Source organism: Arvicola amphibius, chromosome 13 (genome assembly GCF_903992535.2).
Source record: "Arvicola amphibius chromosome 13, mArvAmp1.2, whole genome shotgun sequence".
Lineage (NCBI taxonomy): Eukaryota > Metazoa > Chordata > Mammalia > Rodentia > Cricetidae > Arvicola > Arvicola amphibius.
This window is the reverse complement of record NC_052059.1, coordinates 20,737,091-20,752,865: the sequence shown is the minus strand read 5'-3', so window position 1 is coordinate 20,752,865 and position 15,775 is coordinate 20,737,091. Positions and strand designations below refer to the sequence as shown.

The 15,775-nt window shown below is 38.7% G+C and overlaps 1 protein-coding gene across 2 annotated transcripts in view; it reads left to right on the top strand.

Annotated features, from left to right (window-relative positions):
* The window catches only part of Pibf1 (progesterone immunomodulatory binding factor 1), a 159,334-nt gene that overhangs the window by 34,686 nt on the left and 108,873 nt on the right, over positions 1-15,775 (top strand). The gene's annotated exons all lie outside the window — the stretch shown is intronic.

Genomic DNA, 15,775 nt, shown 5'->3' with positions numbered 1-15,775 from the left:
TCTCTCTATATATTATTTAACCACTGGTCCTGAAAGACGTTCTATTAGATAACACTGGGGAATATTTTTTATTCAGGCAGTAACTTTTAAATAGTTACATACTAGGTTCCTCTAGTAATTGGTGGCATTAGAAGAAAAACTGGGAGGAAATGAGGGAAGGGGGCTGTGGTCAGGGTGTAAATAAATTAATAATAATTTTAAAAGATTAAATAAATGCCTCTTATTTCAATGGCAGTTATCTTCATATATTAACTCCTCCTGCCCTCCATCCCCCTCTCTTCCCTCACTTTCTCCTTCCGTCCTTTCCCTCCTGTCTTCATGCTTCCAAGGCAAACGCTTTACCAACCAAAGTATCACCCAGTCCAGATTGACAGTGTTTAGCAGGTGGACCTGACAAAGGCCTGGTGGGTTAAGGGGTAAGAAGAAGCTAAGAATGCAAATTGTAATTGTTAAGCCATTAGAAAAGTAGAAGAAAAGCCTTCACAGAGACACGCGGTGGATTTGGTTTCAGTGGCAGGATCCGTGGGGTCTACAAGTAGAGCAGTGAGATTAAGAGTCTCGCCTCACCAGCAGGAAGGTCTATGCATGAGAGCGCCGTGGCATGGATAATATTTCTTTTTATAAATAAGTACTATTTAATTTTGTGTCTCAGTTCATTTCTGTTATGCATTTTGAAGGTGTTTGTTCACCTAACCTTAAAATGTATGGCATCATTCTACAATACAGTGCATGGGTATACCTAAGCAATCCACATTACTGCTTATACTTTGCTGTGTAATCATTGTGACAGTTTCCCAGTTTCTCAGTTGTCCATCTTAAAAACAAAACAAGAACAAAGAGAATCCTTTAAAATACATCCTATCATAGCGTAAGTTTAGATGTGTAAACTCCCTCTCCAAGTAGTATGGCGGAGTTGTGCCGGAAAATGGGCAACAGCCATTTCTTGAGGCAGGAAAGCTGGAAGCAGCCTTGTTTCTCCCCAGTTCTATTCTGGACCCATGTTCACAATGGGTACCATCCATTTCAAGCTTCCTTTCTGCTCACAAGTCCATCGTGTTGGGAAGTCAAAGCAAAGACCATAGGCAAGTGCTCACATCCAGAGTTGAGAGCTTGAAGAGAATAAAGGTCTGCCTGTTTAGTGCTTAGCCTTCTTCCTCCACTAAATAGTACAGGGCCCTACACCAAGGAACCTGCCTCCCTTTCTGCTGGGTTTCCCACATCAGTGAAGGCAATCAGGACAACCCCACACTGTCCAACCTGATCTAGAAAACCCCTCATGGAGACTTTTCCCAAGTGATTCTAGGCTTTGTCGAGTCGACAATTAAAATTAACTGTCATAACACCAAACCAGAAAATTTGGGATTGGACGTAGGTGCTTCATTTGTAAGGTTGATTCCCTAGATATTAACACTGTGATAGACAGTTGCCATCAGATGGCGCCAAACTGCAGCCCAAACCTACCTGTGCCAGCACAGGGACACAGAAGTAGCCCCTGGTACAAGCTTGCTTTTCTTATTTTTCACTTCATTCTCCTGTCCCTGTATTTATGTGACTGAATCTTCGTTATGCAGGTCTGAAATGTAGTTGTAACTTCTGTCCCCTTCCGTTCTTCACAACATACAGAGTAAGTTCTTTTGGAATCTTACAACTTAGAATGGGTCAAGAAAGGTTTTACTATTCCATATAAAAAACAAAATTCAGAGACTGTTTACATATTTAGTTTTGTCTTGAATCTGTGTGATATAACCTTGCTTTGTAGTTAGATACATGATGTTATCCTGTATATCTTATCAGTATGCTCTTCGCATTATGAATTAAATTGTAACGAGCACACTTGCATATGTTCATAGCTACTCTGTCTTCCCTAATAAGCACGTTCAGAAGAGAGTAAGAAGCTAAGAGTAGAGAAATTCCTTGGGAACTAGGGACAGAATGAGAAAACTCAGGTCAGTGTCAAGCATTAACATATAAATGACTTCCTGAGTAGGTCTGTGTGAAAGGGTGTGGTCCCTCCTAAGTGTTTAGAAATGAGACATTTCCCAAAGCTAGGTGCATACCTGCAATACCAGTACTCAAGATGCTGAGACAGGAGCATCACTGGTTCCAGGCCAGCCAGAGCTGCTTTCTATACCCAAGCTCTTTCTTGAAAAAAAAAAAAAAAAAAAAAAAAAAAAAAAAACTGGGCAAAATTCCGTAAGTGTGAGTATATTGTAAGAGATTTTGAGGAAAAAAAAAAAACCCTAATCTTCAATCCTGTCTTCACCACTTGGTAGGGGGGTGAGAAACCACTTTATGCCCCTGAGTTTAGTTTTTTTCTTTTACAAAAATGAACTAATAGTAATGCTTCAGTAATGCCCGTGAGGTCTAAATTAGATAGTACATGTGAAAAATGCATTTAAATAGTTACTTTATACCATTCGTCTATGTGTAGTAAAAATCATTTTATTTGTATGATGACAGTTTGAATAAAATCATTATTACATAAAGGCTAACTGACAGCATGGGATAAAATGTTGAGGGCCTACACGTGTCTAACTTATTTGTTCCCTAAGCATTTCCAAGAGGTACTAAAGGGGAAATAAACTAAGGTGATTGAATTTCTCCAGAAAACAAAACTGCCTTTAGCATGAGATCGCCTCCTAAGCACAGAGCAGAACTGTTGTGATCCTGAGTGTGAGTCATGATCCAGAGTGTGAGTCATTGGAAGCCTTCATTAAGCTCTTCCTGCTGCAGAGTCTGGAAACTCAGTGGCTTCGCAGTCATTTGAAGGAAGTGCAGAGCAGCACAAAGGAAACTGAAAATGCTTTTAAGTGGGGCCATTAGTGCTGCAGTGCTTTGATAATTTTATTTCCTGCCCTGCCAGTGCTGTCTCCATCACAATGTGCTGTCTCCCAAAGTACGCAAGAAGCTTCAGTGACACACATGAAATTTTCACAGAATATTAGTGACATTAAACAGCTTTAAATCTTGGATTTGGATTTACTTCTGAGGATCAGCTGAATCTGTTTGATCCATTCCAGTAGATGAACGTGGAGCTGAATTACAGAGGTTCCATTCCACATTTTGGAAGAAAACCTCTTTTGTTCATATCGTTCCAGATAATCTGTGCAATTTTAAAATTTCTTGTGGAAGTATTTAAGTCTTTTTTCTTTTTAATTTTTGGGTCTTTTGACTAGATTTTTCTGAAGTAGGTTTTGCAGGTAACTGGGTATCTTGTGAAGAAGCTCTAGATGGGTTTTGTCACAGCTCTCTTGTGATTGCCCATAGTCCTCTGCGTGGTTCTTTGCATCATTAATATTTAAGTACTTTGGGTGTGTAGGCTGCCCCACATAGGCTGTAAGTCAGTTCTGGAACACAAGAGTTTACATATACCTGCTGTACATAGTTCTCGGGGTGGGGGGATTCTGGGAAAAGCAGGATGGGGCCAGGTTATTAGAATAAAGCCTGTGCAGAGATTTCTAACTGATCAGGGCTGAGCCTAGAGCATGCTGCAGAAGTTACTTAGCTGATCATCCATGCTACTTATTCAGTTTCATGTTGATAGTAAATGCTGCCACGTTTTAAACCTCGGCATCTTAATGGATCTTGAGTATTTAGTTTTGGAAAATTCTCGTGCATATGGACTTCTCTTGTTTGTATGTTTAATTTCACGTGAATTGGAAAGTTATCTACTTCAAGTTTATATTCACAGTGAGAAATGAAAAGAGTCCAAGTGAGTGCTGGTTGACTGAGCCTATTTTCCCTACTATAGCGGAGTACTGGAGACTAGGTAATTTGTAATGAGCAGGAATTTATTATGTCACTGCTGTAGAGCTGAGAAGTTCAGTATAAAGATGCTAGCATTTTCCAAGGGCCTATTTCCTGCATTCTCACCTGGCAGAAGGTGATAGAAATGGATCTATTTGCATTCTTCTACTTGTCAGCATCCAGTTATGCCAACACTGTTTGATAAAGATGCTTTTATTTGTTTGTTTGTTTGTTTTGTTTTTTGAGACAGGGTTTCTCTGTAGTGTTGGAGCCTGTCCTAGAACTATCTCTTGTAGACCAGGATGGCTTCAAACTCACAGAGATCCGCCTGCCTCTGTGTCCTAATTGCTGGGAGTAATGGTATGTGTCACCACCGCCCACAGCTTTCTTTTTTCCTTTGTATAATTTTAGCTTCTTTGTCAAAATCAGGTGTTCATAGGTGTATGGGTAGATAGCAGGGTCTTTAATTTGATTCCATTGATCCACCTGTCTGTTTTTATGCCAAAACCAAGCAATTTTCACTACCGTAGCTCTATAAAAAGAGCTTGATGTCAGGAATGGTGATGCCTCCGGAAGTTCCTTTATTGTACAGAATTGTTTTTGACTCTCTTGAGCTTTTTGTTTTTCCATATGAAGTTGAGTATTTTTCTTTTGAGGTCTGTGAAGAATTGTGTTGGGATTTTAATGAGGATTGCATTGAATCTGCAAATTGCCATTTTTATTATGTTGATAGGGTTGCTGTTTTTATTATGTTGATCCTACCTATCTAAGAGCATGAGAGATCTTTCCATTTTCTGATATCTTCTTCAATTTCTTTCTTCAAAGATTTAAAGTTCTTGTTATACAGGTCTTCCATTTCTTTGGTTAGTGTTACCCCAAGATATTTTGTTATTTGTGGCTATTGTAAAGGGTGATGTTTCTCTGATTTTTCTCAGCCTCTTTATCATTTGTATATAGAAGAGCTACTGATTTTTTAAGTTGATATTATATCCTGCCATATAACTGAAGGTGTTTATAAGCTGTAGCAGTTCTATCATAGAATTTTAGGGGTCACTTATATATATACTATCACATCATCTGCAGATAGCAAACATTTGACTTCTTTCTTCCCATTCCCAATTTGTATCCTATTGATCTCCTTCATTGTCTTATTGCTCCAGCTAGAACTTCGAATACTTTGTTGAATAAATATGGAAAAAGTGGGCAGCCTTATCTTGTTCCTGATTTTATTGGACTTGCTTTGAGTTTCTCTCCATTTAATTTGATTCGATGGTGGCTGTCAGCTTCCTGTATCTTGCTTTTATTATGTTTAGGTATGTTCCTTGTATCCCTGATCTCTCCAAGACCTTTATTATGAAGGGGTGTTAGATTGTGTCAGATGTTTTTCCAGCACCTAATGAGATGATCATATGAATTTTTTCTTTCAGTTGATTTATATGACAGATTGCATTGATAGATTTTTGTGTGTTGAACCATCCCTGCTTCTCTGGGATGAAGCCTACTTGAACATGGTGGATGATTTTGGGTTTTTTGATGTGTTCTTGGATTCATTTTGCCAGTACTTTGAGTATTTTTACATCAACGTTCATGAGGTCTGTAATTCTGTTTCTTGAGTCTTTGTATGGTTTGGTTATCAGGATAACTGTAGCCTCATAAAAAGCGTTTGGCAATGTTACTTCTGTTTTTCTATTGTGTGCAACAATTTGAGGAGTATAGGTATTAGTTCTTCTTTGAAGTTCTGGTAGAATTCTGCATTTAAACCATCTGACCCTGGGCTTTTTTTGGTTGGGAGATTTTTGATGACTGCTTCTATTTTCTTAGGGTTTATAGGTCTATTTAAATTGTTCAGCTGATCTTGATTTAATTTTGGTGTGTGGTACCTATCCAGAAAATTGTCCATTTCTTTTAGATTTTCCAATTTTATGGAGTACAGGTTTTCAAATTATGACCTAATTATTCTCGGGATTTCCTCTTTGTCTGTTGTTATGTCCCCCTTTTCATTTCTAATTTTGTTAATTTGAATGTTCACTCTCTGCCTTTTAATTAGTTTGGGTAAAGGTTTGTCTATCTTGTTGATTTTCTCAAAGAACCAGCTCTTTGTTTCATTGATTCTTAGTATTTTTTGTTTCTATTTTAATGATTCCAATTATAAATTTGATTATTTCCAGTTGTCTGTTTCTCCTGGGTGAGTCTGCTTATTTTGTTCTAGGACTTTCAGATGTGCTGTTAAGCCACTAGTATGAGATTTCTCCACTTCCTTTATGTAGGTACATAGTACTATGAGCTTTCCTCTTAACACTGCTTTCATAGTGTCCAATAGTTTTGGGTATGTTGTACATTCATTTTTGTTTAATTCTAACAAGTCTTTAATTTCTTTATTTCTTCCTTGACCTAGGGGTGATCCAGTTGAGCACTTTCAATTTCCATGATTTTGTAGACTTTCTGTAATTCGCGTTGTTGTTGAATTCTAACTTTAAGCAATGATGATCCAATAAGATACAGGAGTTATTCCAATTTTTTTTGTATCTGTTGAGGTTTGTTTTGTTACCTTGCATATGGCCAGTTTAGAGAAATTTCCAAGCAGTGCTAAGAAGAAGGTATATTTTGTGTTTGGGTAAAATGTTGTATAGATGTCTATTAAGTCCATTTGAGTCAAGACATCTCTTAGTTTCTTCTTTCTCTGTTAAGCTTTTATCTGGTAGACCTGTCCATTGGTAAGAGTGGCATGTTGAAATTTCCTACTATTAGTGTGTAGGGTTTGATGTGTGATTTAAGCTTTAGTAATGTTTCTTTTACAAATGTGGGTGGTCTTGTATTTGTGGCATAGATGTTTAAGATTGAAACTTCATCTTGATGGGCTTTTCCTATGGTGAGTATGAAGTGTCCTTCTCCATCTCTTTCGGTTGATTTTAGTTTGAAGTCTATTTTGTTATGTATTAAGATAGCTATATCTTGCTTCTTAGGTTCATTAGTTTGGAAAATCTTTTCTCAATCTGTAGTTGGAGACTGTTCATTTGTTCCCAGCCACTCAGACCCAAAATAATCACATAGAAACTACATTATTTGCAGTACTCTTTGGCCAATAGCTTAAGGGTATTTCTAGCTAGCTTTTATATCCTAAAGTAACCCATCTTCATTAATCTGTTCATCACCATGAGGTCATGGCCTACCAGCAAAGTTTCAAGAGACTCTGGCAGAGGCATCTTTTGTAGCATCTACATGGCTTCTCACTGACTCTCTATATACCTTTTCCAGCTTGGCTATATTCTGTTAAGCTTTTGGCAAAAAGCGACTTCTGTTTTAACCAAAGGCAATAAAACATAGTAGAGCATACAGAGGAGAATTCTACATTTCCTATTCTTGTCTGTCTATAACTATCTTTTCTTCAACTCCATCAAAGACTCCAGAAGGATATAATATTACCTAAGTAAACAGGACTTGTATTGTAAACAGCTTTCAAATTTCTAGAATTGACAGAGACAGCTTGCTCCCTGGACAGTCACCCAATATTGGAGCATCCATCTTCAGCCTACAAACCCATAGTATTCAGCAGACTATATTGGCACTTTGTCATTCACTTTCTTCTGTGTCCTGGCAGACTCACGAAGCAGGAACCCCGAAGGATCATCTCACCTTTAGGCAAGTTCAACAGTCTCTGTGGGTCCTGCATGTCCAATTCATACATCATAACATCAAGCAGTCCAGGCAAGAGCAGTTTCTTACCCAAATGGCTAACAAACTCCATGAAGAGTCTCTTCGATGCCCATTATCCTCTTGAAGTAGATTGGTGCTGCAAGGAGCAGATGTGTCTCATTGTCATGAAAAGTTCTAAGTTCTTAAACATTTTAAATACTATATTCTGTTATTAATCTAGAAAATCTAACATGACTACAAGCTTGACTATTATGGATGACTATCTATTAACCTTTATTTCTTAATTATACATTACATTTTAAATGAGCTGCACAAACACAATACCTTAATCAAGAGCAGAAATACACATTTAACAAAATTGACCTTAAATTTGTATCAATAAACCAAGATCCATACCAATGCAAAGTATTCATCTCTCTAGCATATCCCCCTTTAAATGTAAACAAACATTTATAAACAATATTTGGCAATTTGGACATAGTTCTCTCCAAACTGCTTCCTGATTTTTGGGGGGCAAGGTATTTTCACTGAGACCTTTTGGATGGTCTTGGTCCATCAAACCACATTAGTCTGGAAGAAATCCAGAGGTTCTCATCCTCTGTGGAAATGAAAGAACCTCTTTTCCAAAGCAACAAATCCTTAGATCCAAATTTTGAAGTCAAGATACCTTTAAAATATATAAGTTGATTTAGCTTAGCATCCCATACAATAAAATATCTCTCTGTATTTAGCTCCTTCACAGTCAAAATATTAAAAGAAAATACAATAATATATATAATAATACACACAGATTCCATCTTTATGTGGCTGATTTTTCTTATCTGTTAATTTTTCTATAAGTTTATTATTTATTTCATTATCTTTAAATTCCTTTATCTATGACTATACTCTTCTAAATTACTTTTACTGTCTCTTTATTCTTTTTCTCCTCTCTCAAGCCTGTGTACATTCATCCAACATGTGACCCATTCAGAGGTCTTTTTTTTTTAATCTGAATCTGTCTTTATTGCATATCTGTAATTATTTTCTGACCAGGATCACTTTTTTTTTTTAAATGTCAAGCGGGCATGGTACTAACTCAGCTATCCTGTCTGCTTGCTCCAGCCAGTCCAACATGGCGGAGGCATGTTCACTGCTCTGAGAGCCATTCTCTCTGCCCCAGATCCAGGGTTGCAGCAGTTCTGTATCATCATTAAGCAATTTGTAACACACTGCTCACAGACCCCATTTAAGTGCTTGGCCTCCTGAAATAGCTAGAGTTCATGCTGACAACATAAACCAGGAACCCGGAAGCCACTGTTTCATAACTGCACCTTTGTTTGTTTCTCTTATCACTGAAGAAGACCTCTCTTAAAGGAGCCGCAGTGCCCCCCAGCAAACAGAACCCATTAAAAAAAAATGCCGGCTACCAAGAAGCTGTGCTTAACTCTGTTCTCTTTGTGTCTAGAAGTCCTTTGTTTTATGTGGTTTTACATGGATGTAGTCAACCCCACATTGGCTCCCCAATCTGTAGTCAGGAGACTGTTTGTTCCCAGTCCCTTAGACCTGCCTGAAATAATCACACAGAAACTATATTATTTGCAATACTGGTTGACCAATAGCCTAAGTGCATTTCTAGCTAGCACTTATATTCTAAACTAACGCATCTCCATTAATCTGTGCGTTACTACAAGGTCATGTCCTACTGGCAAAGTTTCAGCTGACTCCAACAGAGGCATCTGTCTTCTGTGGAGGCTACATTGTTCCTCACTGACCCCACCTGCTCTCTACATCTGTTTGGATTTCCAGCCTGGCTTTATTCTCTTAAGCCATTGGCCAAAAACAGCTTCTTTATTAACCAATGACAATAAAACATATTTATAGCATACAGAGGGGAGTCCCACATCATCAACCCTTTACTCTGAGATAGTGTCTGTCTTTGGGGTTGAGGTGTGTTTCTTGTATGCCGCAGAAGGATGGATCCTGTTTTCATATCCATTCTGTTATAGGTGAATTGAATCCATTGATAGAGACCAGTGATTGTTAATTCCTGTTATTTTTCAGTGGTAGTGTTTGTGTGTTTCACTTTGGGTTTTGCTTGTATGAAATTATCTGTTACTTCTGTCTTCATGGGTGCAGTTAGCTTCCTTGAAGAAGTTTTCCTTCTAGTACTTTCTGTAAGGCTGGCTTTGTGAATAGGTATTGTTTAAATCTGGTTTTGTCATGGAAGATCTTGTTTTCTCTGCCTACGGTGATTGAAAAACTTTGCTGGGTATATTAGTCTGGGCTTGCATCTGTCTTCTCTTAGTGCCTGTAGCACATCTATCCAGGACCTTCTTGTTTACAGGATTTTCATTGAGAAATCAGTTGTAATTCTGATAGATCTGTCTTTATATGTTTCTTTGCCTTTTTTCTTTGCAGCTCTTAATGTTGTTTATTCTGTATGTTTCATGTTTTGATTGTTATATGGTATTGGACTTTTTTGGTTTCTTTTTTTTTTTTTTTTTTTGTCTAGTCCATTGGTGTTCTGTAAGCTTCTTGTACCTTCATAGGCATATCCTTTTTTTAAGTTTGGGAAAGTGTTCTTCTAAGATTTTGTTAAATATATTTTCTATGACTTTGAGCTGGAGTTCTTCTTCTTCTACCCCTATTATTCTTAGGTTCTGTCTTTTTATGGTGTTCCAGATTTCCTGGATGTTTTGTATTAAGTATCTGTTGGCTTTAACATTTTCTTTGACCAATGAATGTTTCCTCTATCATATCTTAAACATCTGAGATTCTCTCTTCCATCAGCTATATTCTGTTTGTTATGCTTACATCTGTTGTTCCTGTTCATTTTCCCAGATTTACCATTTCCTGAATTCCCTTGGTTTGTGTCTTTACTGCCGCTATTTCAGTTTTCAAGTCTTGAACTGTTTGAATGGTTTGCTTCCCCTGTTTGTTTTTCCTTCATTTTCTTGGGTTTCTTTAAGAGATTTATTGATTTTTTTTTCAATTTTTCATTGTCTTTTCCTCCACTTCTTTAAGGGACGTTTACATTTCCTCTTTAAGGGTCTTTGTCATCTTCATAAAGTTATATTTAAGGTTGTTTTCTTCTGCTTTTTTTGGATTAAGATGTTCAGTTCTTCCTGTTGTATGAGCGCTGGGTTCTACCATCTCTACCTTCAGTTGGTGCAGGCAAGATCTTTGCCTCTTGGTCCAGTTCTTGCAGTCAGTCTGTGTCTTAGGGAGCCACTCTTGGCCCCACTCTGTGCAGTCACTGTCTGTATCTCAGGGAGCTGCTGAGGTGTCTGGGGGTGGAGTGGTACTTGTAGATTACAGGGTCTGATCAATGGGGAGTGTTAGAGCAGCCTGCCTGAACGAAACTTGACTGATGGCTGATTAGTTCAGCTGAGGCAGAGCCCATGCATGGTTCTGGTCCAGGGACCAGGGCCTAGAGATTGGGCTTCCCAGCTGGGAACTGGTCACTCACCTCTTGTTCCCATCTGTGCAGTTACAGCCTTTGCCTCAGAGAGCTGCTGGTGTCACAGAGGATAGGTGGGTTTGGGGGCAGAATGGGACTTGTAGGTAACAGGGTCCAATGGATTGGGGGATTGTTGGAATAGTCTGCCTGCAGATCAAAACCAACTGTAAATCAAAAAATACTTTAAAGCAGATTGTGTTTTTACTGAAGGTGTAGAGGCTTTTCCTTGTCATAATTTCTTAAGCAGTAGAGTACAACTTACATGGTGTATTGAGCTTTCTGAGTAAAGTATAGAGGGAGGGCCTGTTGAACGTCATTTGTAAAGTGAAAGTCATTTTATATTCACAGTTTTAGTATCCTTGGTTTGGGTATGCAGGCTGGATTTCGTGGATGGAGCCAGAGGATGTTCAAGAACCAAGCTCCTGAAGGTTAGTCAGCCAGGCAGTTTCTGACATATTTCAGTGTTACTCTAATTATATTTTATTACATTCAGTTTGGATTTTTAAAATCTCAATCCCATTAGTTTATACATGCTATAGATAGCCGCTGTCAATTTTTCAAGTTTCTCTTTTGAGGAACATTTGAATTCCTGCTATTTGTTCTATAATTTTGTTTATTACATCTTCTAATGTATTTACCATTTGGAAATGGATTATTCATTAATTATGTGGAACTTATTCTTTTATCTTTATCAGGGATGCAGTACATCTGGTGTTTGGTCAAACCAGTCTACTTTTAAAAGAACATGTACACTGTAGCCCATAGAAACAAATACATAATAGTTCACAACACTTTTAAGGATAATTCTCCTTTGACATCTGTTTGCACTATGGTGTGGTCATGCAATACAAATCTCATAATATCAGGATATCCCAAAGGGGAAATGTCTGTGAAAAAGAAGAAACCTGAGAAAGGCAGCATTGTATGATTCAGAGCCAAGAATCTGGATAGAGAATATATTGACACTCGGGCTCCACAGTGTATCTTATGATGCGACCGTGAACTGAGTCTTTGTATTTCAGTCTTGAAACATATTTGTAAAATGTAAATGATACAACAGATGATTGATAGAGTTGTTGTGACAACTTCCTATTTGAGTTACTTTGCTCATTCATTGCTGTGACCAAATACCTGACAAGAAGCAATTTAAGAGGACGTATTCTGGCTTATAGTATACCATATGTACAAGGGATCATTTTGTCATGGTGAGATGATATAACGGGAAGCAGGAGACATACTTTTCCATTGATAAGATACCATGATATATATGATAAGCTACCATGGCTAAACCTACCGCTATATGGAAGAATTTTGGGGGGACTTAAGGTTTCTGAGGGTTAGAGTCCATGATCATCATGGCAAGGAGCATAGCAACAGGCATGGTGCTGGACTGGTAGCTGAGAACTTATATCTTGATCCGCAAGTAGAAGGCAGAGATAGCTAACTAGGGCTATGAGGGCCTTCTGAAACCTCAAAACCTACCCCCAGTGACACACCCATTCCAGTAAGGCCACACCTGCTAATCCTTCCCAACAGTTCCACCAACCTGAGGATCAACTATTCACACATATGAGCCCGTGGTGGCCATTCTAATTCAAGCCACCATAGCATGGCAGCAAGAGCAAAAGGCCTGCTGGTCACTGAGTATCTTCATTCAGAGAGCAGAGCGCAAGTAGGAAGTGGGGCCACCATAAAACCTCAAGACCCCCCCCCCCCCAATGACCCACTTTCCACCAGCAATCTTCTACCTCCTGAAGGTTCCACAACCTTCCCCAGCAGTGCAACCATCTAGGTTATGAATACGTTTCGCATTCAGCCACAGTTGCTGTATATGAAGTAAAAGCAGCCCCTGATGTGTGCTGACCACTGTGTGCTTACTGTCAATACCGATGTCAGTGAAAGAATATATTCAGTTTTTCTCTCTCAAACTTAATTTGAAGCATGTCAATTGGTCATACTTAAAGGAGGTCTGCTGTTGTAGACTAGCTATGGAAGGTATGACAGCCAAGAGAGAGAACAAATTTAAAAGGAAAACTTACCTGCAGACACCCAGGGTAAATACTAATGCTAAAAGCCTAGGCTTCTAGAACTTCTGCTTACTTTGGTCTTCTTCAGAATTGTCTTAGGTATTTGTCTTTTAAGATTTCCATTGTATCTGCCACGTTTTAGAAAAATATCCCCTTTGTTCTCTTGTCACTTACTACAGTAAAGAATAGTTATCTCGCAGGGCAGAGGTGGTGCACGCCTTTAATCCCATTGCTCAGAGACGGCGGCAGGCAGATCTCTATGAGTTCAAGGCCAGCCTGGTCTACAAGAGCTAGTTCCAGGACAGGATCCAAAGCTACAAAGAAACCCTGTCTTGAAAAAAAATTAGTTATCTCCTCTTCCCATGGCCTTGGAATTTTGTTTAACTGGATGTTGCAGGCTATCTATGGCAAACTGTCTATTATTCTCTAATAATGCATCTTGTTATTTGATTCTCTGTGGCTTGGCTTTATTTGTAATACTCATTGTGACTACTAGAAAGGAAGTATATAGTTAAGGCCTGAGGCTTCGCCATCTACCAACTAAGCGTTTGTATTTAACTAGCACTGCAAATGTGGCCTATGGGAATTCCACTACTTAAGTCACATTTTAAAATAATGAAGCCATCGTTAGGAAGGAAAATTGGAAATAATTTGTGATTTCTGACTAAAATAGGGCATCTTAGAATAAAATATACAAATGTTTTAAGATACTTAGGCAGTTGTGTTCTCTCAATTTTATTTTTCATGTTTTGCATGGTTTAATAATAGAATAGTTTTTAAGGTCATTGCAATCATGATGACATCAAAAATAATTTTGCAATAAAAGCAATTCTACTTAGAGAATAATGAACAAAAACATTCTTACTGGTTTTTTTGAGAAGAATAACCTTTATGATTTTTACAACTATTTATTTGTTACTCATAAACTTTAGCTGCTGAGTCTCTCTGTGGTGACTGGCTGTTTGAAATCTGAAATTGTTACTCAGTCACTGTGCCGAAAGACTGCATGGGTGTGGGTATAGCAAGTGTAATCGCTAGGCATTTGTATTCAGTGTGGAGCACATAGATGGAGTCAAGACATCTGAGTTTTCATGAATTACTACTAATATTTGTAGTAATGATAAGGAAACCAAATTCTATCCCTGCTCTTTATGAGAAATTCTGCTATGTGATGTAAGAAGCACAGGCTTCAGAGTAAATATTAACTGGATGCTCGCTATGATCCTCTTCAGGCTATGTGTCCCAGGGCCATTTGTGCAAACTCTACACTTCAGTGCACTGAAAATGCACCATAAGGATTTGTAGATGTTCTGCAAGCAGATCATTAGTGTTATGCTTTATATTTCTCTGTATTATAGCACTATTAAGGAAGTAGAATGTTTCAGCTAAGTGACTATCGGGAAGAAGCTTAGTTGGTATTTGTCTTGACCCCATGTTTCATCTGTATTAAGACACAAAGAGAATTAGATATAAGAAGCTCATGCCTGGCTGTATTATCTCCTAAATACTGTTGGTTTCTTCTCCCATTGGAGGACCCTCCTTAGCTGTCACTAAGAGGAACCTTTTCAATATTTTTGATTCCTATTGCCATCATAGTGGATGACTTATGTAATATTGTGGGCTTGAATTGCTTGAGCCATCCATGACTATTGTCCCTCGTCTTTATTCCATCCAGCCATTCTAATGGAGACACCTGGACTTACAACCAGCTGAAATTCTGCCATGGAAAATACTTCTTTGTCTAAAGCCATACCACCTGACTACACCCCATCTCATAGGATCTCCGAAGCTTAGCAGGGTTAGGCTAGGTTAGCACTTGAGTGGAAGCATACCAGTCTGTCCCCAAAGCACTGTTCTCTAGTAGCAATTTCTAGTCTACAGTGTTTATGACATGCACTTAATCTGCGTGACATTCTTTCAGTCTTCTGTTCTTTCTCCCTCATCCTCCTAATTCATTAGCCTTTCTGTGTTAACTTGTTTTCTTGCACAGTAATACTCTAGGACCCAATGCCTCAGCTGTTCCTTTGCCAGTGTCTCAGATGTCATTCTCACGTCAATTCTTGTGACTTCTGCTTGTATATCTTTTACTTAAAGTAGTTTATTTATAAAGCGTTATTAACTGCCCTTAACCTCAGTTTTATTGTGGCTATTGCATCTGCCTCATTGGATTATGGTAAGGCTTAAATGAGATAATCATATCTACACTGTTTAGCCTACCCTGCAACCCAGAGGGGAAATGCTATGTTTCCAACTGACATTCTCTACAAGTAATTGAAAGTAACCAAATTCTTTATATTTTGTTTAATTTTTTAAAATTTTTTATTCATTTTACATAGCAAACAGTTCCCCTTTCTCCTCCCCCCACTCCCCTCCCCACACCCCCACTCGCCATCCACTTCTCAAAGGGTAAAGCCTCCAAAGTCTGGCACATGAAATTGAGGCAGGACCAAGTCCCTTCCCCCTGTATCAAGGCTGAGCAAGGCATCACACCATAAGGAATGGGCTCCCAAAAGCCAGCTCATGTACCAGAGATAGACCTGTAGGGGCACTACAAACAGACCAAGCCACACAACTGTCATCCATATACTGAGAGCCTAATTTGGTCTCATGCAGCCTCCCCACTAACTCAGGTCAGCTCTCTCTGTGGGTTTCCTCATAACGATCTTGACCACCCCTCTTGCTCATATAATCAATCCCTCCTCCTGTTCTTCAACTGGTCTCCAGGAACTCAGCCTAGTGGTTGGCTGTGGATCTCTGCATCTGCTTCCATCAGTTACTAGATGAAAGGTCTATGATGACAATTAGGGTAGTCACTAAACTATTATAGGAAAGGGCCAATCCAGGCACCCTCTTTGTAGAAGGAGCTGCAGGCCGTTTCCCACCACCCGGCTAGCTTTAACCAAAA